Here is a 27,706-nt window from a genome sequence, read left to right as displayed (position 1 = left end):
CGGTTGGGTATTTTGGGAGGTGGGAAGCAAGTATGGGAGATAAGAAGCAGAAATAACAAAGACATTAGTCAAGCCATGTGGAAAAGCACAGACAGATCCCTAAGTTTAAAATGACTACTTCTACGAAAATCATTCTTTCCCCTCTAAATAGGATAAGATTCTTATGAAAACATAAAATGGACAAAGGTGCTGAATCCAACCAGAAAAAGAGAAACCACATTCATTACTTCAAACAGAGAATTTGATACAAGGAATCTATTGTACAGGTGATGGAAAAACTGAGAAGAATCCAGGGATTAGCAACCACAGGAAGCCATAATACTTTTAAACAGGCAGGAGAGAGGAAACAGTATTGCCAGGGCTCAGGGCTGATTCTGTGGTAGGCTTGTCCAGCAGGAGATGGAACCTGGGAGGATAAACAGTTGTTGCTGGCAACAATGCCTAAGGCAGAAAAAGAAGGGAAGAAATACACTGGTTTCTCCCTTCCTCCCACCCTCCAGGCTCCTGACAGTGCTTCCTATTGGCCTAACTCAGCAGGAGGCTAGCTGAAACAGGGCATGGGAAACAGCTGGGAGCTGGCTGAGATTTGGAGCACAGAAGAGCCAAGGGATGAATCTAAAGGAGCCAAGTTCAGAGCCATCACATTGTCCTGTGGGCATTTTGCCAATGCAAGGACACCACAAATTAGTTTGAGGCATCAAATGAATATTCCAGTACTAAATCATGTTTTCCTTCAAGGCAAGAAAAACAGATCTTAAGTCTATCCTGGACCCAACAAATAAGTAAACTAAAAATCAAACTCAGAAAAGGAATTTGACAGATGAAGCACAAAAACATTTTTCATAAATATCTAGACCTAAGTAATGACAACTGAGAGAAATAAAAATATAGAAAGAAACAGCTCTAAGAGATGTTCAGAAAATGAAACTTGGATTTTGTCACACCTATTTTGCACACAGTGGGCTCCACATTCAAAATAGAAACAATTTCTGAGCTCTTGACAACATGAAAATAAAAACATTCATCACCATTCCTCTTAAATTTGTAGACTATAGAAGAACACAATTTTTAAAAGGCTAGCCTAATGTTCTTTCTGGTGAAAAAAATACTGAGAAAGTAGACTAAAGAGGCAATAATGTACTACTGTAGGCTCTCCCTTTTAACTGGCTCACTGTGTGTACTGAATAAGCATAATTCAATTTTAAGAAGTATACTGAAATTGTAGAATTACTACTATAAAACCAGAAATCATGGAAAGTAAAAGCCAAACTTCTAAGTAATGGTTAATATTTAGAAGAGATATTATCTAGGGTAATTGCTGGGACATTTGATTTCTTGTATATACTCTCAATCTGCAATAGTGAATGATCATTAAAACCTCCAGAAAAGTCCAGCAGTGATGCTGTTGGTAACTGAGGCATAAAAGTACCCCTTTAGGGAAGGAGATACCTAAAGCAGATAAATGTGAACAGGCACAGAAGCAAAAAAAAAAAAATGTAAAGTATGATTTCTGGTAGCTATCCTGCCTCAGACACAAGTGGGCCTTCCTGGTCAGTCCCAGCAGACAAGGTAAGATTGAAGCATCCAAAATTCAGCACTGGACCTGTCTCTTCGAGTGGAAGAGCCACCAGAGAGCTGGGTGCAGCTGCAGACTTATGAGAGTCCAGTGTGCAGAGAACATCATCATAGCTACAGGGTCAAGCAAACAAATGCCATAGTCCAAAGCTGCAGTCTCCTAGGGGGAGGAGGCTTTAAGATCATAATGGTGGGCCCCCAGTGGTAGGAGCACTGTGAAAGCAAATCCAGGGTCTTGTCATGCTGTGAAATCCCAGCAGGCCAGCTGGCATTTGGAATAAAGGGAATGTCTGTGTGAGCAGTGTGAATAAAAGGTGAGTGACCTAGGCAGGGGATCTAATAGAGAAGCCCAGTTATTAAAACTGGAAAAGAAAAAGATTTAAGTGATGATAGGAGGTAGAGGGGAGGGCTTAAACCTGAATCCAGTGTGGAAGTGCTTACATCCTTTGCTCCCAGAGCCATTTTTTAAATCCTTTTAAGGTTCAGGTTCTAAAGGCACAGCCCCTAGGGCCGGTATGCTTTTCCAGGTTTACCAAATTGAGAGCTGGAAAACAAAATGTCTTGGCTCTAAAATATACAGAAAACTGCAAAGTGAAATTAATATATATTTTAAGAGGAAAAGTATATGAATCTCTTTCATTTTGTATAACTGAACATTGCATTGTATTTTTGATGTGGGATATGACTGTATTTTTGTGTTTGACAGGATGTGGGATAAGGCCTCTAAAAGAATATCCAGGTATTATGCAGCCCTTTAGTTGGCCCTTCTTTAGCCTGGCATAGTTCAGGCAGGGAAGGTCAAGAGTGTGTTAGAACTTCGGCAAGGATTGGCAGGCAAGAAGAGGAAGGCAGAGAAACCCAAATCACCAAGGCCAGAAATGTGGGGGTGGGGAGAAGAGGGAGGCTTGGGGGAAGGGTGTCTGAGATAGATGCAGAGGTTGGGCTTGACCAGGAGCTGGGAGGTGCAGCGCAATGTCCCTAGAGATGGCACGGTCTGGTTTTTAATTTTGGAAATGGCCATACCAGGGTTTCCAAACTGGCAGGCAGGCTGGCAGCAAAGGGCTCTGAATAGTAGAGAGAACCATCTGGAGGCAGGTAGCCACTCAGTGTTATGGAGGGGTATGATGCAGAATTGGCAACAGCTAGACAGTAGGGCTTAGTTTCTAAAGGGGGGAAGAGGCAGAAGGGAAGTAAGGACTGAGCCAGAGAACTCATCCTTTTAAAGGAGCAGATCAGCGAAAATCAGTGAGTCAAGGAACACTGGGGCGCAGAGGTTCCAAGGCTCCCAGGTTCACTTAGTGTGATTGGCTACTGGGCAATCCCAGGAACACTGCCAGAGCTCAACCAATGGGACCTCCAGGACTTCTAGATTGGGAGTCTGGAGCAGGGCCCAATTCTATATGCCTCTCTCTTGAGAGGAGCGGTACCTTTGTCTAAGTGAAACAGGGGGTCATCTGAGATTACTCTGGAAGCAGGGCCCCTTAATGTGTCCAGAGAAAATGGCCATGGATCTAATGTTTCTTGAATCAGGGTCAGAGGGGAGTGAAGTGAAGTGATCTCAATTTCCAGGGAGAAAACTAGAGTGACAGGGAGCCACCGAGCAGGCTTTGCCGGGGCAGATGTTTAAATAAACTCCTCTAGCCAGAAATTGCCCTGAAAAGCAGAAGGGTGTGTCTCTCTGGGAGGGGACCAAAGACCCTGACCCGGAGACATTGTGATGACTGAGCAGAGATAAAAGAGGAGGAGACTGAGCAGCTGTACCTCTACAACCATTTGAGGTTGCTGCAGAGGCTGGTGACCTCTGGCTGGAGAGCACAGTGGAGAGCTCTAGGCTTCCCCTGGGACTATCTCCAAGGTCCAGAATCAACCACAACTTCTCAGGTTACCTGAGAGCAGGGCAGGGCCAGGGCACCAGCAAAGGAGAAAGAGCTTTGCTAGCCAACCTGAAAAAGAAAGAGGTCATCAGGGACTACTAGATCATGGCAGCAGCAACCACTTGGATACTGTCACACTGAAAGATTTACAACAACTGTAAGTGACCTTGATGAGAGTGAGTTCTCAGGGCATGCCCGGAGGAGGCTTTGAATAATCTTGTCAAAGGGATCATTTTTGTCATTTTTGTCCTATTACATTGTAAACAGAGAATTTGTAGATAGGGTAACCAAGACTTTTTCCAAGACAATTTATTGCCTAGGGAGAGGTATTGCTCTTTCTCATTCATTGAGTATTAGTGATCCAGAATCTAGGGATAACTAATGTTTTAAGAGCCTCAAAAAATGTTTAAAAACTGATTAAAATTAGTATTTAATTGAATGGCTATAAAATGTAACAGTAAGCCAACTCGTGAATTGCAACTCAACCCTTACTCTTCACATGGTGATAGGAGAAAAATAACAAAAATCATTTCTCTTATAGTAGACCCCACAAATCATCCAAAGGACCAAAGCATTAAATATACGAATGCATATTTAATTTGAAACAACAGTATCCTGAAATATTTAACATAATGTGGCTGGGAACATGAAAATAAAGGTGCCAAAGAAGGACTTAAAGGACACAAAAACGATCCTGTTCTCAAGATTCTGGGTGGGCCCTATCTCAGTTTTCTGGGAATGACTTTGAATAAAAAGTACATCAAACTTGCTGGCTCTTTCTTGCTATATGCATCACTACACAAGGATTGTAGGTATTTAATTCTAGAATTCTAAAGTTTTTGGATCCTTAATGAGTATCATATAATGCAAAAGTACTACAAAACTAGGAATTCACATGCAAGGTGAAAAGCTAGAGACAGAGAAAGAAATGGAGCTATGGGAAGAGAAAATGAAATTACGTGTAAATAACTCACAAGTTATTAAAGAACTTTAGTGTTTTCTTCCAAATAAAAGACCTAAAATTTATAACAGTGAAAAATAATTAGCAACCAAGTTGTTCTTTTCTTTCCACATAAATTCCAAAAACTAAATGTTACGTTAAATGTCTGGTCACAAGTGTTAGTTTACGGAAGTAAGGCCTGAGTTTGGTTCCCTTGAAGAAAATTTAAGACAGAAGGGGATAATGGTTAGAAAAATATGGGGAAGCCAGCTCACGAGGAGAGAAGGCCTTGGTGGACATTGGGAATGGTGGGGTATGAGCAAAATGTCCAGGGAAGCACAGAGTACCTTGCTTGGGATTCATGAAGTATATCATATTTACTAAAAAGCATAGTACCACTTTCTTGACTCTAAACAGAATAATGATTTGTGAATTATTTGCTACTGCATGCTTTAGTTGTTGTTTTTTAAAGATTTTATTTACTTATTTGTCAGAGAGAGAGAGAGCACAAGCAGGCAGAGGGAGAAGCAGGCTCCCCACCAAGCAGAGAGCCCGATGCGGGGCTCAATCCCAGGACCCTGGGATCATGACCTGATCCAAAGACACTTAAACAACTGAGCCGCTCAGGCGTCCCTGCTTTAGTTTTTTGATAGCTAGAACTGGAAAATGATAATACAAAACAGGTGGTGGTGTGGAAGGCCGTGGTGAGTCTATTGTGTGTACCCAGTCATGAAATGGGAGCATCTGTGATGTTAATTTAGAAAAGAGAAATAAAATGCTGCAGTCACTAAAATATCACAGTGGGACACTTGGTTGGCTCTTCAGATGAGCCTCATAGAGTTAGATCAAGATTCAAAGTCTAGTCCTCATCTGTGCTCATGACACTCAGAGAATGGCTCTTCTGATCTTTACTGCCAACCTATTAATTACAATAAATAGAACTTCCAAGTCATCCATTGAGGAGTGTAAATGGTTTTCTACAGAAAACTGCCATTGGACAGAAAAATGAGTATCAAAAGTTTCTTGGTGTCTAAGGAGTTGGAACTTGAGCAATGCAAACCTGATAAATGACTGGTGGAAGCATACTGTGCACAATACCAGTGATAAAGCTGTTACTTATTTATATATTTATAAAAATCACTTATGGCAGTAATAAACTATAGCCTATAATAGTTTAGTTTTCCAATAGATATCCAGTAAGTTCGAAATCAAATCAACAAAGGTAGTTCTTTAGGGTATTGGTATAGCACGAAGCTTTAATCCAAGCTTATTGACCACTGAGTCATCTTCTACTTTGCCAAACCATCACAGTCTTACTAGCATTAGTTATAAGCCATATTTACTCTTATTCTTTACTATTACTTTATCAGTGGATAAAGTCACCAAGGAAAAGAATGGTATGTCCTAACACTGCAGAGATCAAGCCTAGGGAAGGGACTCTATGAGAATACCCTGAGGAGCTATTTGACATTCTTGTGGTGGAACCACCCCCAACTAGAATCCAGTCAAGTGTCAAAGGTCACCCAAGTACCACTCATTCCTTAATTCCCAATTGAAAATCTACTTCGAGGATTCATTATAATGATTGCTTGAGCGTATTACCTGTATCCGTGCCTAACAATGACTGATCAGTGGAAAAGAGGGTGTGATAATAATTTAAGGGGCTGAAAGAGCTAAAAGGCCTGGGCAGAAATTATACACAATTTTCACTGTTTCTGTCACATATCATAAAGTTAACACAGGTCTACAATGAGTACAGCAAATAGTTTTAATTGTTCTTTAGGTTTGGAGAACACAAAATTTTGCATTAATATTTGCTTCCCCCCCCACCCCCCCAGTCCCTAGCACATTAATGCTCACTTCCACTTTTGCTTTTTAACCCTTGGTTAAGGCAGTTTTGAACTTTATGGTTATGCTGATCTTACCTTTTTTCCTGACACTCTTTGGCGCTGGTTGTATCCCTCGCATGTTTTGTGTGTTAAATACGTGAATAACACAAAGCAGTATTAATTTGAAGTGAGGGAGATCTGCTTTCCCGGTATTCAAACTCCATTCACCCTTGAATGAGTTACTTATTATTTCTGATCCTCAGTTGCTTTATCTGTAAGATGGCAATCATTTCTACCACGAAACTGTAAAGTTGCTGAGAGGATTTAAAAAGATCATGCAAGTCTGTGCTTACAGTGCTCAACACATAGTAAAATAATAAATGTTTTTCTTCCACCTCTCCTTTTTTTGGGGAGGCAGGTAAACAGTTGACTGATGGGCAGTTTTAAAAAAAAGTGAAAGGAACTGGGGGAGGGTCTTTAAATGATATTCGTGCCTGTACTGTCCCTCAAAACTCTTTAAATTATATTCTTGCCAGCTAGAGCAAGTTTTTCTCACGAGTGCTGAGAAGTGTTCTGTTCGTTGTCACCTTTCTTTAAACTCCATGAGGAAGTCTCATGTCTTCAGACCTTGGCTTAGATATAGCATTATTTACCGACGTTTAGTCATGGGATGCCACCTGTTCTTCCGTGCTTTGCAAGCAACCTCAGCCGCCTTTAGGCGGACCCCTTCCTTCCTAGGCCTGAGACTTCCATTTGAGGCTCTTCTCCAACCGAAAACCGTTCCACTGTGGCACTTCATTTGCCTACCCGGAGTTGTCTTTTATTTCTCACCTGGAGACTGTATATTTGTTTTTGTTTTAGCACTTCACAGAGTTATGAGCTCGGAACAGGGGCTCGGTAAAAGTTGCACCTTGGCTTTCTAGTCTGGTACAGACCCAAGGAAATCATACCGAGAAACGGTTGCCGCCTTTCGCACCCTACGTCTATCGATTTAAGAGGCGTTATCAGCGGGCGTTTTAGGCAAGGAAAGTTTTATGCTGGGTCCGAAGGGAGGTCCCTCAAAACGAGGGAACTCCTCGTCCTCTCCACAGTCGCGAGTGCTGCGGACGCGCCCGGCCGAGAGCTCAGTGCCTGGCACAAACGGCGGTGGCGGCTTCCAAAACCCGGCGGCGGATCCGGGCCGGCCCGGAAGTGCCCGGCGCGGGAGGGAGGGAGGAAGAACCTTGCGAGCCCACGCCGCCGCCGCGCGCACGCGCCTTTGCTGGCTGGGGCTGGGGCTGGAGTCGCAACTCGGAAGCCGGAGCCCGGACGGGCCCGGGGCCGGGAGGGGGGCCGGCGCGGGGGCGGGAGCAGCGGAGGCGGCCGCCCCTGGCGGCGGGTTTGTTTATCCCGGGGAAGAAGTTTAGGAGCGGGAGATAGGAAGGAGGGCGGGCCGGGGAGGAGGGATGCGGCTCGGTGGAGGCGGCCGCCATAGGGACTCGCCGCCATCACCTCCGCCGCCGCGGCCGCCGCAGCCGCCGCCTCAGCGGGAGAGGAGCCGCTGCCGGGACTGCCCGCCGCCGCCCCGCACGTCCGGGTAGGTGCCCCTCCCGCTCCGAGGTCCCTTCCGCACCTTGGTCGCTTGCTCCTCCAACCCCCAGCCCTTCCAACTCGCCTGCGCTGGAGCGGGGCGGCCTCCTCCTCACACGCTGCGCCCCCATTCCTCCTGGCTCGGGACCCCTGCTCCTGCGGCGTGTCTTCCCTTTCTCAGGGTTGCCTTCCGCCCCCGCCTCTCAGCCCCCCCCCTCCCCGCCCCCGGCCCGTCTTCCCCTCGTCAGTCTCGGCTTGTCCCTGGTGATGCCCCCCCTTATCGATTTCCCAGGCTCCGCCTACCAGGATCCCCCAGACTTTCCTCCACAAGCCTCGCCCCTTTTCCTTCTCCCGTCTCCCTCCTTTATACCTGTATATCTATCTCCACGCCGCCCCTTTATACCTGGTCTGTTTTCTTTCCCTCCCGGAGTACTGCTCAAAGAGGGAAGCCCCTTCTTCCCCCCGCCCCCCAGCGTCCCCATCCATACCTCTCATCCCAAACATATGTATGTGTGAAGTTATCCCTATAAGCCCATTTTAAGTGAATTCTCTGCTCTCCAGCCAGACCACTCAGTGTTTACTGCGGTGTTCATGCCCTCAGCCTACCTCCCTACCTTCAAGCACGTATTGCCCTCTCACAAATTCTCTGTCACGTTCACCAGGTAACATCAAACTGGCTCTGCGGTGCAGGGTCCAGATGTTCACTTTCCCCTTTGATTCCCTTGTGCTATCCTTTCTCCTAACTCCTCTTCCTTTCGAGTCTATGTGTACTAAATAAAGGGGAGAGGATGGTCTAGTTTTCTTCCTCAGAGCAGGAGATCCAGTAGAAATAAGATTTACCTTTTGCTTATCCTAACTTCTGGCCCCTTTCTCGGTGAATTGTGTCATTCAGCCATACTTTTGAGGCTTTTGATGCTTTGTCTATACTTGAATAATTTTGGGCCTAGATTGTTCCATTATAATACTTGTCTTCCCAGTTTTTCCTTGCAGCTGAATTCACTGTTTCTTAGACAGGAAATTTAAGTAATAAAAGGTTTATACCTTGGAAAATTACATCTCTGCTGCCGTAATGGGAAAGCTGGAATATTTCAAATTATCATCCTGTTATTCTTGGGAGAAGTGGTGCCTAGTGGTTAAGAGCCCAGATGTAGCTGAACTGCCAGGATCTAAAGCCCTGCTTTGCCATCTACCCAGCTCTGGCCTTGGGCAAGTTATTTAATCTCTGCCTCAGTATTCTTACAACTCTAAAATGGGGATAGTGGTATTCTTGGTAAGATGGTGGTGATAATTGCGTAACTTATTGCAGGTAAAATACATCAGTTCTTGGCACCTGGTAAGCGTTCAGTAAATGTTCTTTATCATCATCTTCTTAGCTTGACTTCTTTTGGCTATTGGTAGGTCGATTTTGAGGAAGGAAGGTGGGAATAGAAGGCTGCTTTTTGCTCTTTTTCATTTAACATCTTTTTTGATGTAGTTATTATTTATATTTTGTTACTGTATAAATTAATTCCTTCTGGTGTGAAAAGTACAGAGTTTTAGCTCCCTCTTTAAGGGTAAGTTATTAGGCTACATGCAGGTCAGTCCCAGCTTCGGTGTCTTTAAAATGTTGTATTTGTTTTGAGAATAAATGAAATATGTAGCAAATCTATCATAGTGGAAAATGAGGGTTTTACTGATAAGAATTTTAGTATACTGCAAATTAAATAGTGAAAACTGATTGTTCACACCTATCAGTCCTTTATGTTGAATTGGTACTGAAGAGCTTGGCTTCATTCAGAAGACTAGTGGTTTTTCTCTCTTAACATGTTTATTAACACGGCCATGCCTTGATGTTTCCCAAATTTTACTCACTCTTTAAAACCCTGACAGGGCGCCTGGGTGGCTCAGTTGGTTAAGTGACTGCCTTCAGCTCAGGTCATGATCCTGGAGTCCCGGGATCGAGTCCCGCATCCGGCTCCCTTCTCAGCGGGGGGTCTGCTTCTCCCTCTGACCCTCTTCCCTCTCGTGCTCTCTGTCTCTCATTCTCTCTCTCAAATAAATAAATAAAATCTTTTAAAAAAATAAATAAATATAACCTTGACAATTTTTGTCATATTTGCTTACCTCCTGTGCATTATTATTTTCTTGATACATTTTTTTATAACAACTCAGTTAAAATCCAAATAGGTACAGTTTAGTATTGTTATAAAATAGTGACATATGTACTGTCAAAATAAAGATGTTTGCCCATGTATAGCTTTAAAGGAAAAACAAAAACAAAAAAAATCATATTTTATGTCACCAGTGGAATGTACTCCAAACTTTGAATGACAGTGACTTTGCCCATGCTGTTCTCTGGCCTAAAATAACCTCTGCTCTTTTCCCCACATATCCAGATTCTACCTGTCTTTCACATAGTTTCTGCCAGCACTGTTTTTTTTGTCTCTTGGTTTTCCTGCTGTCTGTATTCTGCATTTTTGGCTTTGAATAACAGAAGCCCTGGTTAAAGAAAAATGACTCCCCTAGAATAAGACTTTGGAAGTTTATAGGAACTTGGAAGGGCTGGAATGAAATGGACACTTAGCATTTACTCTGTGCTAAGCACTCTTGCTTTGGTTTTGTACCTATTTGTTCTTTCTAGAAATATTTAATGAGCACTTACTTCATGCCAGGCATTGAGGATACACAAGAGCAGCCCTTCTGAACCAAGAGTTCTAGTGACTATCAAGCCCTAATGCTCTAAGGCATCCAAGGTATGTAATGAATTAACTCCTCTCCTCCTAAAATGGTACTGGCTATGTACCTTGAGAGAGAGAACTGAGGAAATAATCACCTAACTCAGTTTCTGTAGGGCTTAATTCTCATAGAACCTTGGCTGAGAAAAGTTCCATCAGAGAAGAATAGTATGGACTCTGCTTTTTTGTAATTTATTTTAATGTGGCACTGACAGACAATAAGCAAGTAGGCAGATAAAATTATAAGAGAGTACTGGTAATACTAAAGATAATGATAACCACTAACACTTATAAAACACTGTGCCAGGCACTCTTTCAAATAATTTAATACCTTGTTTAATCCTCATAACAATCCCTTGAAGAAGGCTTTATTGCATCTCTGTTTCACAGATAAAGGAAACTAAGAAATTACTTAACTTCCACAAAACCACACAGCTTTGTAAGCAGTGGAACCAGATGATATTGTTGTAGTCTATTACCTTTGGTTGCTTCTCAAATCTTCCAGTTCCTTGTTGGTTACTTTAGACAAAGTTCTTCACCTTTCTGGGGAAGGAAAAAAAAAAGTAATTTTGACAGTGAGGTTTCCCTGTCTTTTTAGGTTGTTGAGGGAAGTAAAGGAGATGTAACTTTTGTAAAGCATGGGGTACACAGACTTATCCCAAATCTTATACATGACTAGATATTGAAGACACATTTTTGTGGTCCTGCTAACCATTATGTTTCCTGACATAGATTTATTCACTTACCAAAAGTTTATTGAACAACTGATATGTGCCAGGCACTGTGCTAGGCTCTGGTGATGTATGTTATGTAAGGAATTACTTGTATTCATGGAGGCAAAAGCTATTGGAATAAAGAAACTAAACAGCTAATTACAAAAATAATAATTACAATTATGATTACTGCCACAAAGGAAAATTATTTTAAGCAGTGAAAGTCCACTAATATAACAGGGAATGCTTCTCTGAAGAAATGACTTTTAGGCTAAATCTGAAGGATTAACTGAAGTTACCCAAGTGATGTTGGCAGTTTCGGCTTTCTAGAACTGAGAAGTCCTATAGAGGCTGGACCTTAGCATATGAAGCTGGTTGATGCAAAATGAGACCAGGGCAGATCACAATGGTCAATCATTGCTAAGCATTTTGTACTTAAATCCTGGCAATGGGAAGCCACTGGATAATGTTAAAAAGCTGAATAAGTTACTTAAATTTTTACTTTAAAAATATCACTTGACTGCTCTGCAGAGGATACACTGGAGAAAGGCAAGTGTAAATGCAGGGAGACCAGTTAGGCAAGTGCTTCTCAAACTTATCTGTGGAGAAGGACCTGTTTTGGTTTGTTTCGTTTGGTTTGGTTTTTAATCTGTACTGGTACTTTAGTGACACAGAACAAAATGGATGTTGTGGCAGTTGTCAGATTGCTATAAAAATTTCTAAATACTTCTTTCAGTTTCTGTATTTACCTTGTCTCAGACCAGTAACAGTAGTGCATGGATGACTGTTGGTCTACAGACCACACCTTTGAGTAGAATTGAGTTCAGCTGTTATAGTAGTTTAGGCAAGAGATGATGGAATCTTGGTCCAGGATTGCAGCAATAGAAAGTAGCTGGATTGGGGGGAAGTTAAATTGATAGGATTTGGTGATGAGTTAGAGTAGGGGGTCTAGAGAGAGGAAAAGGCAGGTTCCCAGGATTGGTGGTTCTTGTGCCTAACATAGGGAATACTGGGGAGAGGAGCAGTTTTTTGTTAGTTTCTGGGAAGTGAAGAGAGTATTGATCATAATTCAGGTGGGAATCCTCAGTATATGGCTTACAGTTGAAACCTTAGTGTGGGAGGTGGCAGATGGGATTGCCCAGAGAGAGAGGGTAAAGGGATATAATAATTCCCTATGAATTTTCAACATTTAAACATTGGGAAAAAGAAATGTAACGAAGGAGACTGAGAAGGTGTAGCCAGAGTTGGGAAGAACTTTTCCTTGACATCACTGAAGCCAAGGCAATAGACTATTTGAAAAAGGAGTGGGTAATCAACTATGTCAACTATGTTGAATGAAGCTGAGAACTCAATTAAGTTGGCAACTAAAAAGTACTCTTTGGCTTGAGCAACATGAAGGAAATTTTATTATATTATTTACTTACTTATGGGGGGAGGAGCAGAGAGAGACAGAGAGAGAGAATCTTAAGCAGGCTCCATGCCTAGCATGGAGCCGGATGCCATCTCATGACCCTGAGATCATGACCTGAGCTGAAATCAACAGTCGGACACTTACCCTACTGAGCTACCCACAACATGAAAATTTTGTATTTCTCAGTAGTCTATCCATAAACTAGTTGATGAATTTTGTTTTAACCTGCCAAAGCAACAATCCTAAATTTAGGATGAAATTATCATATCTATAGCATGAGCCATCTTCCTCACTTTAAACCCATGTTTCTATTTATCACCATCTAGATGTTCTATAAGCATCTCACATTCTTTTTACAACTGATTCATCAGAACATATTCAAACAGAATGTTTAAGTACTATTTCTCAGATATTGAATACTAAACTTACAGAAATGTGATTAGACTTCAGAGACTAGGGGCATCAGACAATTAAATATTGTTATAGCATGATTAGTGCTGTCATTGCAGCTTATTCAGGTTGCGTTGGAAGCACAGAGAAGAGGCATCAGGGAAAACTTCCTAAGGAAAATGACACTTGAGCAGTGTCTGAAAGACAAGTGGAGAGGTGGAGAAGGCAGTCCGGTGCAGTGGTGGAGTTTAAAGAAATGATAAAGGATACTAAAGAAATGATACAAAATACAGGTATTTTGAAAGCATGCAAAGGCAAAGGCAAGGAATTACGACACTAGCATGTGCATGGTAGGTTGGAGAAGTTGCTTGTGCCATTCAAGTTTTTCTCTTGAACTTGTGTACCTCTTTCTGTTTTGCCATTTTGATTAATACCACTGCCCACGTAAAGGCACCATACTTGGAGACATCTGCTGAATATTTTCAAAAGTTAAAGATTATCTTTGTTGTAGCATTTATTGTTCAAGGTGATATTTTCTTTTTCATTGATTAGCTTTATATTTTGTATATTACACCCATACTTATAGAATCATTAAGTAATTGATAGCATAACTTAAATATATCGGTTATGCTTTGGTGATTTTTTTTAAAAGGTATTATTTATTTATTTGCCAGAGAGAGCGAGCGAGCACAAGCAGGGGGAGCAGCAGGCAGAGGGAGAAGCAGGCTTCCCGCTGAGCAAGGAGCCCGATGTGGGACTCAGTCCCAGGACCCTGGGATCATGACCTGAGCTGAAGGCAGATGCTTAACCGACTGAGCCACCTAGGCGTCCTTGCTTTGGTGATTTTTTTTAAGGGAGAAATTTAATGCATTTAACTTTTTCTCAAACTTGGAGAGTTGAAAATGAAGGCCTTGGTAAGGATTGCTAAGAGTTTACTACTAAACCTCAGATATATGGTTAATGATGGTGCTTTTGGACTTTGTAGAATAAGAATAGGCCCCTGTTACCATAAACACTATTTTAGTTGTCTAAATGTCCCTAGATTTACCCTCTTGAACTATAGTAGAGCACAGTTCATCTTCAGGGATTACTCTGAAGAATACTCTAGTTGGCAAAACCTTATTGGCAAGATCAAAGGCTCATAGAAAATAGTGTGTTAAAAGGGAAAATGAAGTTAAATGGATTTTAAAATTTTAAAGCAGTAAAAGTTCTAGAATTCATCTGCTTTAAAATAAAAGGGGAATGGGCTTTATCAAAATTTGCTTCTGAATTCAATGAGTTACTGTAGAAATGTTGTTATTCTGATCTGCCAAGGTAGTCTTCCTTAAATTTTGTACTAGAAAATTGTAACTCTTAATTTTTCTTTAATATCTTTTGCTCTTGTCTTCTCCCTGGTTTTTAGTTCCTTAAATTGTGCTGAATTCTTGTGTAACAACTGTATATTTTTCATATGCTACTATGGTTCTTAGAAGCATACTTTTTCAGGCCTTTTATTTATATACATATGTAGAGCTCTGATGTTTTTCAGACTTACGTACATGTTCTAAAGGAGGACAGATTAATTATTAGCATTATATTTTGAATTGTGCTCTATAACTACTGTATGTGAAACAAAACTTTACATAGGTAAAAGATAGCAGATTAAAAAAATTTATCTACAGATATAAAATTGTGTTACCTCAAACCATAATTGGGATAGGTGGTTTATACACCGAGAGCAAACGTATGATGGAAAATTCATCTGTGCAATATGAACATGCTTAGAAAATACTCCTTTGAAGTTGTTGTATTTGCTTTCATTCTTTATTGGATATGGGAATAAATAATTAGGAATGACAATTTAAAAAGAGGTGCTTTACTCTCCTATTAAGTAATGCAAGATATCAAAGGTTGTAGTATGACTGAAAAGTAGTATCATGCTTTTAAAATACTACTTGAGATCTGTTAGCAAAGAAGAAACCGTTGTTTCCTGTCTAGATATGTTTTTTTGAAGCACATTTAATAGTTTTTTAGTTGTGTATAAATGCATTTGTACTTCTCCCACCACCCCTTTCCCCCAAGGTAATTTAAGTGAGTTTAAGGTAAAGAGTGTAGTTGATCCAAGGTGTTTTTTTTTCAGTTGTACTTTGGATACAATTTTTGGTGTTTTAGTGGGAAATTCCCTTGAAAGGTAAATAGTTTTTATCCTGGAAGTCAAAATCAAACACACAAAAACCATTGAATATAAATTCATTCTGAAATTGTCAAGGCAGATGTCAACACAAGATGCTACCAGATACTTAAATTAATTGAATTTGATTTAATTAAAATTTTTGGTGGCAATTCTTAGGACCAGTTTAAACCTTTTTTAGTTATTCAGCATGGCAGTTGAGCTTCAAGTTTAGTATGTCCAGTTTTGTTAGAGCTCAAGTGGCCACACACTAAGCAGATTGGTCATTTCTGATTGCATTCAAAGTGTATTTATTTATTTTTTTAAGAGAGAGAGCAGAGTGAGGGAGAGGGAAAGGAAGAGAGAGTCTTAAGCAGGCTCCATGCCCAGTGTGGAGCCTGTCACAGGGCTCGATCTCATGACCCTGAGATCATGACCTGAGCCAAAATCAAGTCAGACACTTAACCTACTGAGCCACCAGATGCCCCTAAAGTGTATTTTTTAAAACTTGAAAATACTTTTTTTTATGTGAGCATTTTATGAGTGGCATTTGAGAACTGGCTTGAAGCAAGTGGTTTTGGGGAGTATCCTGATTTATGCTTTATTCTTGATGATTTTTATTTTCTCAGGTGTCTTATTTTCACAGTTGTTTTGTCTGTCTGCTCCCCCCCCCCATAGCAAGTCCCTTATCAGTGAAAATTTCATCATCAGATTGTATAATGAAATCAGTATTTCTTCCTCACAAAGTATATAACCAAATTTATTTGAACATGGGTCTGAGAAACTGACAATAGTGTAAAGGTATTTTCATAGGATTTTCTTATAGATCATTATGGTTAAAAAGGAAGAACTGCCATTTTTAAAGCACTTATACCGACACTGTGTCAAGTATGTTAGATATTTTACCCCATTAGGTATAGATAATACCATAATTTTTTGAAATGAACATGCCTTGAGTTACCAGATGCACCATTATTTATGTACCCCAAAGAGAGAAAACACTATCAATTACAATTGTAAAATGCCATCGATTTTAGAAATGTTGAAATATGGGAGAAAATGGGTATCTTAGAATTAATGAAATGTGGCATTAATGCTGCCTTGTTTTATGCTTATCACCCAAATTCCTCAAAATAACTAACCTCCCAACATGAAGTGAAAATTTATCCTGCTTTACCTTAGAGCTTCCTGAATTCTAAAATTCTGCTTTACTTCAGAGCTTCTAAGCAACATAGCACAGAGATTAAGAGCATGTAACCAGACTGCTATTTAACAGCTTTGTGAATTTAATCAGTTACTTAGTATCTCTGTCTCAACATTCTCATCTGTAAAATGGAAATGGTAACAGTATTTACTTTGAAAGAGTTTGTTATATAAGAATGAAGAAATGAGTTATATTTACATTTAGGATAGTGCTTTATACATAATTAAATGCTTTGTGTAAATGTTGGTTAATTAAGAACAATATTGCTATTTCTGATCTAGGATATATAAGTAAATGATGTGTTTAAAAGGAAGGAACAAGGGGCCTTACCAAATGAGGCATTGGTATTTTGGGCACCCAGTGAAGATTAAAATATTTTGTTGATTTGTCTTTTTTTTTTTTTTTCTGTGTCTTTTAAAACTAATGTGAGATAGCAGTCTTGACAAATTTGATATTTAAGTTGCATTTTTATTTTCGTAAAAATAATACTGTATAAAGGTTCAGCTGAAATCTGCTTTTCTTTCATCTGTGTTATGACATAGTTAGTCAGAATATTGACGTGCTATGATGGATGTCTTGAAAATAACCTGTGATATACTTACGATTCCTGTCAACCTCATAAGGAATTCATTCAGAAATATTTTTAGAGTTTCAAATTAAAGAACAATGTTTTAATTTTAGTTAAGGCATCCTACTTCTACATTGTGAAGTGTATGGAGGAAAAATAATGGGGCAGTTTTTGTTTATGGTTTTATATGTTCATGATTTTGTTGGTTCATTTGAGATTTAAAATCTTGTCATATACTTTAATAATAAAAATAGGTTAAGACCTTCCTTTGAACTTCTTGGTAGTTTTCTTCATTTTCACTTTTGCTTTGTTTTTACTTTTTCTGTTTTGAGCTCACATTATTCATTTATTCCAAAAGTGGTTATTGACCAACTGTTAAATATCAGGTTCTGTGTTTACACTGATGAATTGGAAATAGCCCTTGACCTGGAAGCCTCATTATTTGCGATGTATTAACACTGTCTAGTCTTTGAGTGCTTAGGCACAGTGCTGCAAATTATATATGCTCTCTTTGTTTTAATGCTCATAATTACCTGCTAGCATAGGTTATTACTTTTCAAATGTTTCTTCTAAGTAATTGGCAGAAGAGTGAACTCTTTGCTGATGGAAGGGAGATGAAGGTCTGAATGGTCAGGGTAGTGGTGGAGGGGGAGAGTTTTAGTGTTAAAATTTTTTTCAAAAATTTTAGTGTTGATGCCTGGATGGCTCCATCATTAAGCATCTGCCTTCGGCTCAGGTCATGATCCCAGGGTCCTGGGATCGAGCCCCACATTGGGCTCCCTGCTTGGCGGGGAGCCAGCTTCTCCCTCTCCCACTCCCCTTGCTTGTATTCCTGCTCTCGCTATCTCTTTCTCTGTCAAATAAATAAATAAAGTCTTTAAAAAAATTTTTTTTAGTGTTTTCTCCTAAAAAGGATTTGACTTTTGCATTCTATAACCTTAATACAGACTTCTTTGTTTTAATATAAAAATGGTTTCAAATTAGCATGAGGGAAGATTCAAAAAAGTGTTCTGTCCCAATTTTAGACTGGAAGGAACATGGCACTGGGAACAGGATTTTATTATATCTAGGCATCAAGCTGCTTATTTATTTATTAAATATTTATTTGGGGTTTTTTTAAGGTAAATTTTTTATTGACGTTTAATATACATTTGAAGACATGCATACTGCATCATACAGCATGTATACCCCTGTGTCTGGCTTCTTACCCAAAAGATTTATTTATATCTATTTTTATTATTTATTTATTTGTTTATTTTTGAGAGAGAAAAAGTGTGCGTGTGTGTGCAGGGGGTGGTGGGAGAGGGAGAGGGAGGGAGAATCTCAAGCGGGCTTAACTCCCAGTGCAGGGCTCAATCCTACTACCCTGAGATCATGACCTGAGCCGAAATCAAGAGTCAGACGCTTAACCCACTGAGCCACACAGGTGCCCCCAAAGCATTTATTTTTATATGATCCATTCATGTAGTGTGTAGCAGTAGCTTATTTATTTTCATTGTTCTGTAGTATTCTGTTTCACTGTATAACTGTATATATATCATAAGTTATCCACTCTACTGTTAATGAACATCTAGGTTGTTTCCAGTTTTGAGCTGCAGTGAATAGTGCTCCTATAGAATATTCTTCTTGTATGTGTCGTATACATTTCTGTAGTATATGTTCCTTGTAGTGCAACCTTTGGGTCATGGTATGTGCTTGTATTCAGTTTTAGTATGTATTACCCAGTGTTTTCCAAAGTGGTTGTGTCAGTTTATACTTTCATCAGTAGTGAATGAGAGTTCCATTTGTCCACATACTCTGCAACATTTGCTTGATACTGTCTCATTTATTTAGCCATTCTGGTGGGTGTAAAGTGGCATTGCACTGTGGATAGGCTAGATTTTCAAAATAAACATGATTCCCTTCCCCACTCATACCCACATAACCTTCCACATGCACACCAAGGAAAAGTGGAATAGAGACATGTTTATTTTCACAAAACCCATCAGATGATTCTGGCTGCCTTGTCAGTTGATAAGATGCAGAATATAAAACAAATTTAAGTATAATTTATGGAAAATGAGAATGTCATGAAAATGATAGCTTCACTGTATAGTTCACTGACTTTCTGACAGATGGCACATTTCTGCCTAACTATTGCTAAACGTAGGGAAGGTTTTAAGATTTTGCAAGCTGGTGAAAAGTTTTGTAGGCTAGTTTATTGAGTGAGTCTGCAACATTGGCTCAAAGCTCTCATTACACAATGCTGGAATGCACTTGCTCTTACTTGACTATCTACCCAGATTGTAGGTTGTGTAGGTTTTTTTGTTTTTGTTTTTTTTTTTTTTGTTTGTTTGTTTGTTTGAGGCTCTGCTACCTCTTAAATAAGGGAAACGTTGTCTACACAGCAGGGCTTACTCAGTTTTCAGATCTTGAAAGTTGAGAAAATTTTACCATATGCCCACAGCATGCTGTGTGCTGTTTTATATTTAATTTCTTGCTATATATGGAGTTTTTTCTTGTGTCAACAGAAGGCAGTGCTGCTAATATATTTTTCATTATCAAATTGTATAGTGAAAACCAAGGATGCAAAAAGTATTTCTACCTGTGTATCCTTTTCAGTATTAGAAATGTGGTTATTCCTCATTCCTCAATGAATCTAGATCCTTAGTATTTATGTAGGGAAGTGCCATTCCTGTACCTTTTATTCTTAATTAGTTGTTGACTTCTGTTAAAACACACACATGAACTTATAACTGCAGATAAGATAGTTTTACCTTTATAACATTTTCATATGCCTTTTTATAGCTAATATTTTTACATCTGACTTCATTTCTTACTGCTGCAAAATACTGTTCCTGGGTAGAGTAGCCGTTTGATAAATACTTGTGCTCTACATATTTGTAAGTAGTTACTGATTATTGCTAGTCATAAGAATCATGGAATTACTCGCTCATCAGAAGGGCTGAGATGGCATTCATGCCTTAAAGTGTTCCCATGAGGTATAAAAACGATTCAGTTTATTTTGCAAAGCATTTCCTTGTGAGAGAGGTAGGGCTGGTAGGTGGATGGCAATAACCTTTTATTAAGTCCAGTTCGACCATGTGCTACATCATTTCAGAAAAGACTGGTTAAAATTTAGGATCTCCTAACACATTGTTCTTCATGGATCATTTTGCTTTATTTCTTCCTCTTTCCCTTTTGATTTCTTTTTCTTTCTTTCTTTTCTTTTTTTTTTTTTCCTGTAAACTAAGCAGCTATGTGAAATGTTTTTCTTCGAGAAAATATTTTTAAGGAAAATAAAGTCATTTTAATGGTGATGTACATGCAGGGTGTAATGATTAGACATATGGATCCCTACTACCCTTTATCCTAAAGCATACTATTTTGCCAGTTTTTTCCGGTAGATTTTAATAACTGAAAGGCCCAATAAGTGTAGTTTCTCTTATCTTTTTCAAGGATGATGGTTTATCCTGCTTTTACTTAAGATAATACTAATTTATGTCTTGTGTCATTGCATCCTTGTCTTATTCAGCATTTGTAGTATTTAATTTTTAATGAAATACTATTTATTAATAGTTCACTTAAAATAAGCCTGGGTGGCTTTGGTAGATTTTTACTTCTAGCTGCTCCCACGATCTAGTGTAGTGGTGTGTGAGATACGTGTATAATAATGAGTTCTGTCTTCAACAGGTGGTAAAATCTGAAAGGAATCTACTAAGTACACCCCTCTTTTTCTAACCCTTCTCAGATACAGTGTAACCAACACCTTCCTTTAATTTCAGGATGGGGATTTCCATGATTAGAAGTGGGCTGGGATGCAAATGACTAGGAGCAACAAACTCCTTTTGGTCTCAGGTGATGATAAGAGATAGGTATGATGCCACTGCCCTTATTGACTACTTTAGGTACCAACCTGTTCCATGTCAGGTGCTATAGCTTGCAAGATTGAAGTCACAAGGATGGTAATAGATAGTGGGAAATTATAGGCTATGTGAGCCGAGATAGTGACTGAGTAGTCCTCCCATGGAATGTGTGGAACAGCAGTGTTTAATAAAGCTTTGTGCAATGGTGGCAGTGTTCTATAAGCTCCACTTTCCATGTGGTAGCCACTAGCTACTTATGTCTATTGGGCACTTAAAATGGGTCTAGTACAACTGAGGAGCTGAATTTCTAATATAATGTAATTTAATTGTTTCATTATTTGTTAAGACTTATTTTGCAACAAACCCTTCTGACAACAAATAGTTAAAAATAGAAATACGTACTTAATGAAAGCATCCACTTAAGAAACTACTCTTCTGCTTATAAAGATTTTTTACATGCTCAGAAACCTAAATAAAGGAGTAGACTGTGGGTGGTTAGATTGACATGGAGTAGAGGGTTTACAGAATGGTTGTCGTAAAATAGCAGGGAGTGAAATATGAAGCATGCTTGCTAGAGAGTGTTTGAAATTAGGCATTGTGGGTTTTGAGTTCGATACAGAAGGAAGTGAGGCCAAAATGGGCATAATGACTTATGAATGGGGAGGGCTCAGTGAAGTGTTGAGAATAAGTATTGGGGGATTAAATTGGTGACAGATGGGAATAAGTTCTATTATAAAAATGATTTACTGAGGTTTAATTTTCATAGTTGGCTTAAGCTATTTTAGGTCATAAGTTCCAAGTCAGATCTTTGAAAAAGATTGCTAAAATTTCAAGTGGGTGAGATCATTCAGGAAGGTGAAGGAACTCTGATGCTGGTAGATTGGAAGTCAGCAGGAGTGCAGCGATCCAAGGTGATGGCAGGAACTGTGAAGAAGACATGGAGACAAGTGTTGAAGTCCTCCACTATAAAGGAGCTAACTGGAAGAGGGGCGAGAAGATGATAGAAGGGAAAAGAGGGTAAGAGAATATAACATTGGAATCAAGCAGTTGTCATACAGTTTTGGCAGAAGGTTAGAAAAGTGGTTTGGAAGCAATAGTGGGAGATTGGAAGAACTCTACTTCCAACTCCTTTTTCTAGATTCTTCTCAGGTGTAAGGAAAGGACCTTATTTTAGCAATTCTATTTTATCTGCTTTAGTTGGGTATTTACCTCTCTCACATATGTTTGTTTCTCCAGTGCCTGACCTATTTAGGTACTTAATAAATGTTTGTTCAGGGGGCGCCTGGGTGGCTCAGTCATTAAGCGTCTGCCTTCGTCTCAGGTCATAGTCCCAGGGTCCTTGGATCGAGCCCCACATCGGGCTCCCTGCTCCATGGGAAGCCTGCTTCTCCCTCTCCCAGTCCCTCTGCTTGTGTTCCCTCTCTCGCTGTGTCTCTTCTTTGTCAAATAAATAAATAAAATCTTTAAAAATAAATAAATGTTTGTTCAGTAAATGCTAGATGAATGTGAAATTGTTCCAGTGTGCTGGAATTCTAGAACAAAGAGCATTGCTTAGACACTTTCAAAAAATGATTTGAAAACTAGTAAAAGGAACTGTTACTTTAACACAATTGTATTTTCTTTTTTTTTTTTTTTTAAGATTTTATTATTTGACAGAGAGAGAGAGGGAACACAAGCAGGGGGAGTGGGAGAGGGAGAAGCAGGCTTCCCGCCGAGCAGGGAGCCCGATGTGGGGCTCGATCCCAGGACCCTGGGATCATGACCTGAGCCGAAGGCAGACGCTTAACGACTGAGCCACCCAGGCGCCCCAACACAGTTGTATTTTCAAAGAATGGAATTAATTACCCCAATTTTAATTAGACATGTTTATATTTGAAAGGGTAATACCGGAAATAAATTATATAACTTTACATAAATCAATGGATGGTAGTTTCTTAATGGGTTATTAAGGGTGGTTAAAATAGTTGAGGGACCATTTTTGATTTTTAGAGGTTGACAAGAGGACATTGCAAAATTGATGTATATCTTTCAGATCTTTAGACAATTATTAAAATTCTAATCCCTGGCAATGGGTTACTGTGTTGTTTTGTCATTGGAGCATTAAACTCTTGGAGGAAGGAGTTGTAGCAGATTGATTAACTTTGCACAAGATGGGTAAAGAAGTCTTCACTTATTTAAGGTAAAAAATTTTTGATCCTCGCTAAATGAGCAGGAGGAGAAATATGAAAGCAAAAGATTCTATTATGACTTTGTAAACAAACAAAACACAACTGGGGGCAAAAACTTGAATCAAACAAAGTTGGGGGGAAAGTAGGAAAAGGGAAATATAGCTTTATTTTGGATACATGTTTTAGGACTTAGGTAAATTTGAAAGGGTTAATTTTAGTGGATCTAGAATTGGCAACTAACTGCAGAAACTACTGTAAGTTCTTTTCAGACCTTCTCTTCTTTAATACTCACTAAGATCTTCCTGGGTGAGTAATTACTCCCTTTCTGAAGATGAGAACGCTAAGGGTCAGAAAAGGAAAGTAACTTGTTCAAGGCTTATAAGTCCTAATTTTTTTTTAATTTGCATTGTTTCATATACAGGTCTTTCAGTTATATTTCAATGAGTTTTAACAAATGTATTCACCTGTGTAACAACAGCCCAGTCAAGATATAGGTCATTTTCATTACTCCAGAAAGTTCCCTTGAAAGTTACGTAATTCCTAAGAGACATATGGACATCAGTCTTACCTTTTTTCAGCTATACCTCCACATTACTTGCATTAAAAGGGAACTGAAACTGTTAGAGATAAGCAATGTGAGAGCAACAGAGTTAATAGTTGATGTAATATTTGTTGGAGAGCCAGGTGATAAAGGTTGAAAAAACAAAAATAGAACCTGAAAATACATTTAGGGAAATTTCACTCTGCTCTTAACAGTTCATGAGATTATTACTGTTTTGTAAACTACTACTATCTTTGAGTTTCATATTGATATTCATACACATTAAACTAATTTATTGAGTGCTATCTGTGTACCAGACACTATCCTAGGTGTTTTCTATACACTCCTACTCAACACACCAGTCATTTGAGGTAATTACTATTTTATTCCATTTGTTGAGGTATTACCATTTATTATTATTACTATTATTATTATTATACAAACAAGAAAACTGAGGCCCAGAGTCCTCACACAACTTTAGGATTTGAACTTAAGTCTCATATCAGAAACCAAATTTTTAACCCTGATGGTAGTCCCTGGATCATTCTGTAATACTAAATTATATTTGGTACTTTGCTTTTTAGGAGGCAATAAGTTTTACACTGCTTAGGAAATATGTAATACTTTTCCAATAGCTAACTTCAAATCCAGTCAGTATGTCTTTCCTTACTACCTGCTGCCTTCTGTATGAGGCAGTGGTTACATAAATGTGAAAATATAGTACTTAGCATATTTGATTAATTAGAAAAATTGTATTATCAACTAAAACTCTTGGATTTAATTTTTTACTAACTGGTTGTTTTTATTGTTGCTGTTTCTTAACTGTATCACCTTAGAGCACATAGCTTCTGTGTTTCAGTTTCCCTATCTGTAAAATAGAAGTGACTACTTCACAGGGTTGGTTAGAAGATCCAGTGAGATAAAGTTCAGTTTCTAAAGTGTGAAGTAAAATCTTATGGATTATTGTACTAATAACTACAATAAATTTGATTAATTTTTTTTTTAAACTTTTATTTATTAGAGAGAGAGAGCTAGCACAAGCAGGGGGAGAGGCAGAGGGAGAGGGAGAAGCAGGCTCCCGCTGAGCAGGGAGCTGATGTGGGGCTCGATCCCAGGACCCTGGGATCATGACCTGAGCTGAAGGCAGATGCTTAACCAGCTGAGCCACCCAGATGCCCCTAAATTTGATTAATTCTGTGCAACAGGCATTGGTTATAAAAGTACTTGAGTAGCTAGAGAATAATTCATTTTACTGGAAAAAATGGCATGGGGTTATAGATTTCTTAGTAAAAGTTTTATAGAAGAGGTGGCAACTAAGATGGGCAGATTAAAAAGTGTTGGTGCTTAAAGAAGGGAAAAGATTAAATTACCATTTGTTAATTGAGATAATTTACTATTCTGAGTTGGGTAAAAAAAGTGTGATATGGTACTGTAACTTATAAATTATTGCTTGAATTAAATAAATTAACTTAAAAAATTTTTAAATTGTATCAAAAGTTTATAACATTGTATATATTGCCATGCTGTCACACATGTTTTAAACAAAACAAATTGTGCATTGGTAATTTCTGATTAAGTGTCTTGTTCGGACCTTTAAGCCATTGCTAAAATTTTCAAAATTTAGGCTAATGCCTAAGTAAACTTGCTTTTAGGGACTATAGTGAACTCAAAGGTAATGCTTCGGTATTAAGAGTATCTGGACGATCTTGTTCCCTTAATCATGCTTGCGCTGCTTAAAAGTACTATGGGGGCACCTGGGTGGCTCAGTCAGTTAAGCGTCTGACTTTTGATCTCAGCTCAGGTCTTAATCTCAGGATGGTGAGTTGAAGCCCTGTCTTGGGCTCCACGCCCCTACTTAAAAAAAAAAAAAAAAAAAAAAAAAAAAAAATTTCACACACACACACACACACACACACATATTTGGGTAACAACATTTAGTTTTAGCTTTTTGAATTTTACCAAAAAAGACATGATCAAGTTTTTGCTTTTTTGTTTGTTCTCTTAAGCACATTTGAAATTATAGAAGATTTTCCCTAGGAGACCTATAATATCTAGTTCAAATGATGAGGTTAGGGGCTGTCTGTCATCCTTCTTTGTTTCCACAGGGTCTAACTAAGTGTAGGTTCCCCAGTGGGTCAGTAAATAAAGGAAGGTGACTAAAGGAAGGAATGAATGATTAAAAAAAAAAAAAAACAAAAACCTGAGACATTTTGCAATTTGGCCATATTGAATGAATAGTCTCCTGACTGCTGGTCTCACCCCTTTTTAGTTCACCACAGTTTATATATACCGTCTTTATGAGATGTCTGGAAATAACCTCCTTTTAAAAAGTGAAATATTTATTTGCAGATAGACTTCTATTTTTCTTATTGTGTCTTGTATATGACATATTACATAAGTGATAAGAAAACAATTGAACTTGCAGCAACTAACAGGACATATAATTGTAGTTGTTTGCAAATGATGATTTTTAAAAAGTGGCTTCCAAAGATCCACAGTGTCCTTAATATGTTATGCTGTAGAAAAAGCATTCAGGTTCTGAAATGATCTGTAGTTGATTTTTTTTTTAAAGACATTCATTGCAATATGTGGAAGTTAATGTGCTGATATCAAGTAAGTCTTAGTCTGCAGGGTATGAGTCTTACTGTATTAAGTCGTTGTAGAACTAGATGGGACTTAATGATTCTTGCCTCAAACTCTCTGTATAGCTAAAGCTCAGTGCTGTGTAAAAGGGCATGTGGCCTGAAACCTAAAATGGCTAGGAATAGAATCCAAATTTCTCAACACATGGGCCCCAGAGCTTCCCCCCACCCCATTTTTATCATTGTTAAGGAAAATGACATATCTATCTCTAGAAATGTTGTTAAATGACTTCTTGCCTTTAGTCCTTTCTTTGAAATTACAATAAAGCAACAGAAATGCAGTGATTTTTGTGGAGTTACAATGTGTGTACCCAGGGATTGACTTTTAGTTTGTTTTTGGTTTTTGTTTGTTTTAAGGGAGAACTTTGTTGAATGACAAGGCAACAGTAAGCAGAGGCTTTAATTCTCTGTAGAAACCTTCACCAGCATGTATTAGTGGCCTTTAGGAATTATCAAATAGAAAGAGTTGGCATTAAATGTCTATATAAGTCTTGTGCGTATCCTTGTAAAGTTTCTATGTATGTATGCAATTAAAATTACCTGCTTACTCTCAGTGTTCAGATGTTGAGGATTTCAAAAGAGATTCCGTAACATTGGAATAAGACCTGGAACAAAGAAATTGAAAGCTAGCCAGCCCCACAGGATAACACTCAGGTAAAATAGAAGATTCAGTCAGAGCTGAAGGACACATGGATGGTCAGGGCAGTGATGATGGATTTTTGTATTTATGGTATTAATAGCTTTCTGGTCTAACCCTCAGACTAGAACAGTGGTTCTCAAGGTGAGATCCCTAGATCAGCAGCACCAGCACCACCTGAGATCTTTGTTAGAAATGCACATTTTAGGGCCCAATTCAGGTCCACTAAGTTATTAACTCTGGGTTTAGGGCCTAGCATTCTGGCTTAACAACCCTTCCAGGTGATTCTAATGCATACTTAAATTTGAGAATCCCTGCCCTAGAGAAATAATAACCTATAAGTACCATTTGTCAGCCCTTAGAGACTGAGACTATTAAACTGGACCATATAAGGGGCGCCTGGGTGGCTCCGTTGGTTAAGCGACTGCCTTCGGCTTGGGTCATGATCCTGGAGTCCCTGGATCGAGTCCCACATCGGGCTCCCTGCTCAATGGGGAGTCTGCTTCTCCCTCTGACCCTCCCCCCTCTCATGCTCTCTCTCTATCTCATTCTCTCTGTCAAATAAATAAATAAAAAAAAATCTTAAAAAAAAAAACTGGACCATATAAAATTACTAGTATTCTGCTTTTGACTTATAAAAAGTTCAAACTGTAAGACCCGCTATTTTACTTAGGCCTCTCAACAGTCAAAGTAGGAAAGAATTAAGAGCCTAGGTAAGTAGACTATAAGGTAAACAAAGGTATTGGCTCAACAACCCCATGCATTTTTTTTTTTTTTTTTCCTTTTTTAAGACTAAGGCCCTGTGTAATATCAGCAGCAGCAGCCATGGCTCCTGGGTGCCCATGTACACCTCCTACTCTGTGCAGCTCTTTTGGTTTTCCCGTTATAGCCAGGAAGAAGGAATTATCTTCCCATCCTTAGCCAGTTTTTTTTCTTG

At 39.0% G+C, this 27,706-nt stretch overlaps 1 protein-coding gene across 1 annotated transcript in view; it reads left to right on the top strand.

The window, feature by feature from the left end:
* Positions 1 to 7,513: 7,513 nt before the first annotated feature.
* Positions 7,514 to 27,706, top strand: part of SPOPL (speckle type BTB/POZ protein like) — a 59,734-nt gene continuing 39,541 nt past the window's right edge. The window contains exon 1 of the mRNA XM_032411188.1: positions 7,514 to 7,794. The gene's annotated coding sequence lies outside the window, so the exon portion shown is untranslated. The remainder of the gene's footprint in view (positions 7,795 to 27,706) is intronic.

Source organism: Phoca vitulina, unplaced genomic scaffold (assembly GCF_004348235.1).
Source record: "Phoca vitulina isolate PV1807 unplaced genomic scaffold, GSC_HSeal_1.0 scaffold1, whole genome shotgun sequence".
Lineage (NCBI taxonomy): Eukaryota > Metazoa > Chordata > Mammalia > Carnivora > Phocidae > Phoca > Phoca vitulina.
The sequence above is the reverse complement of the archived record's forward strand: the minus strand, read 5'-3'. Positions and strand labels throughout refer to the sequence as shown.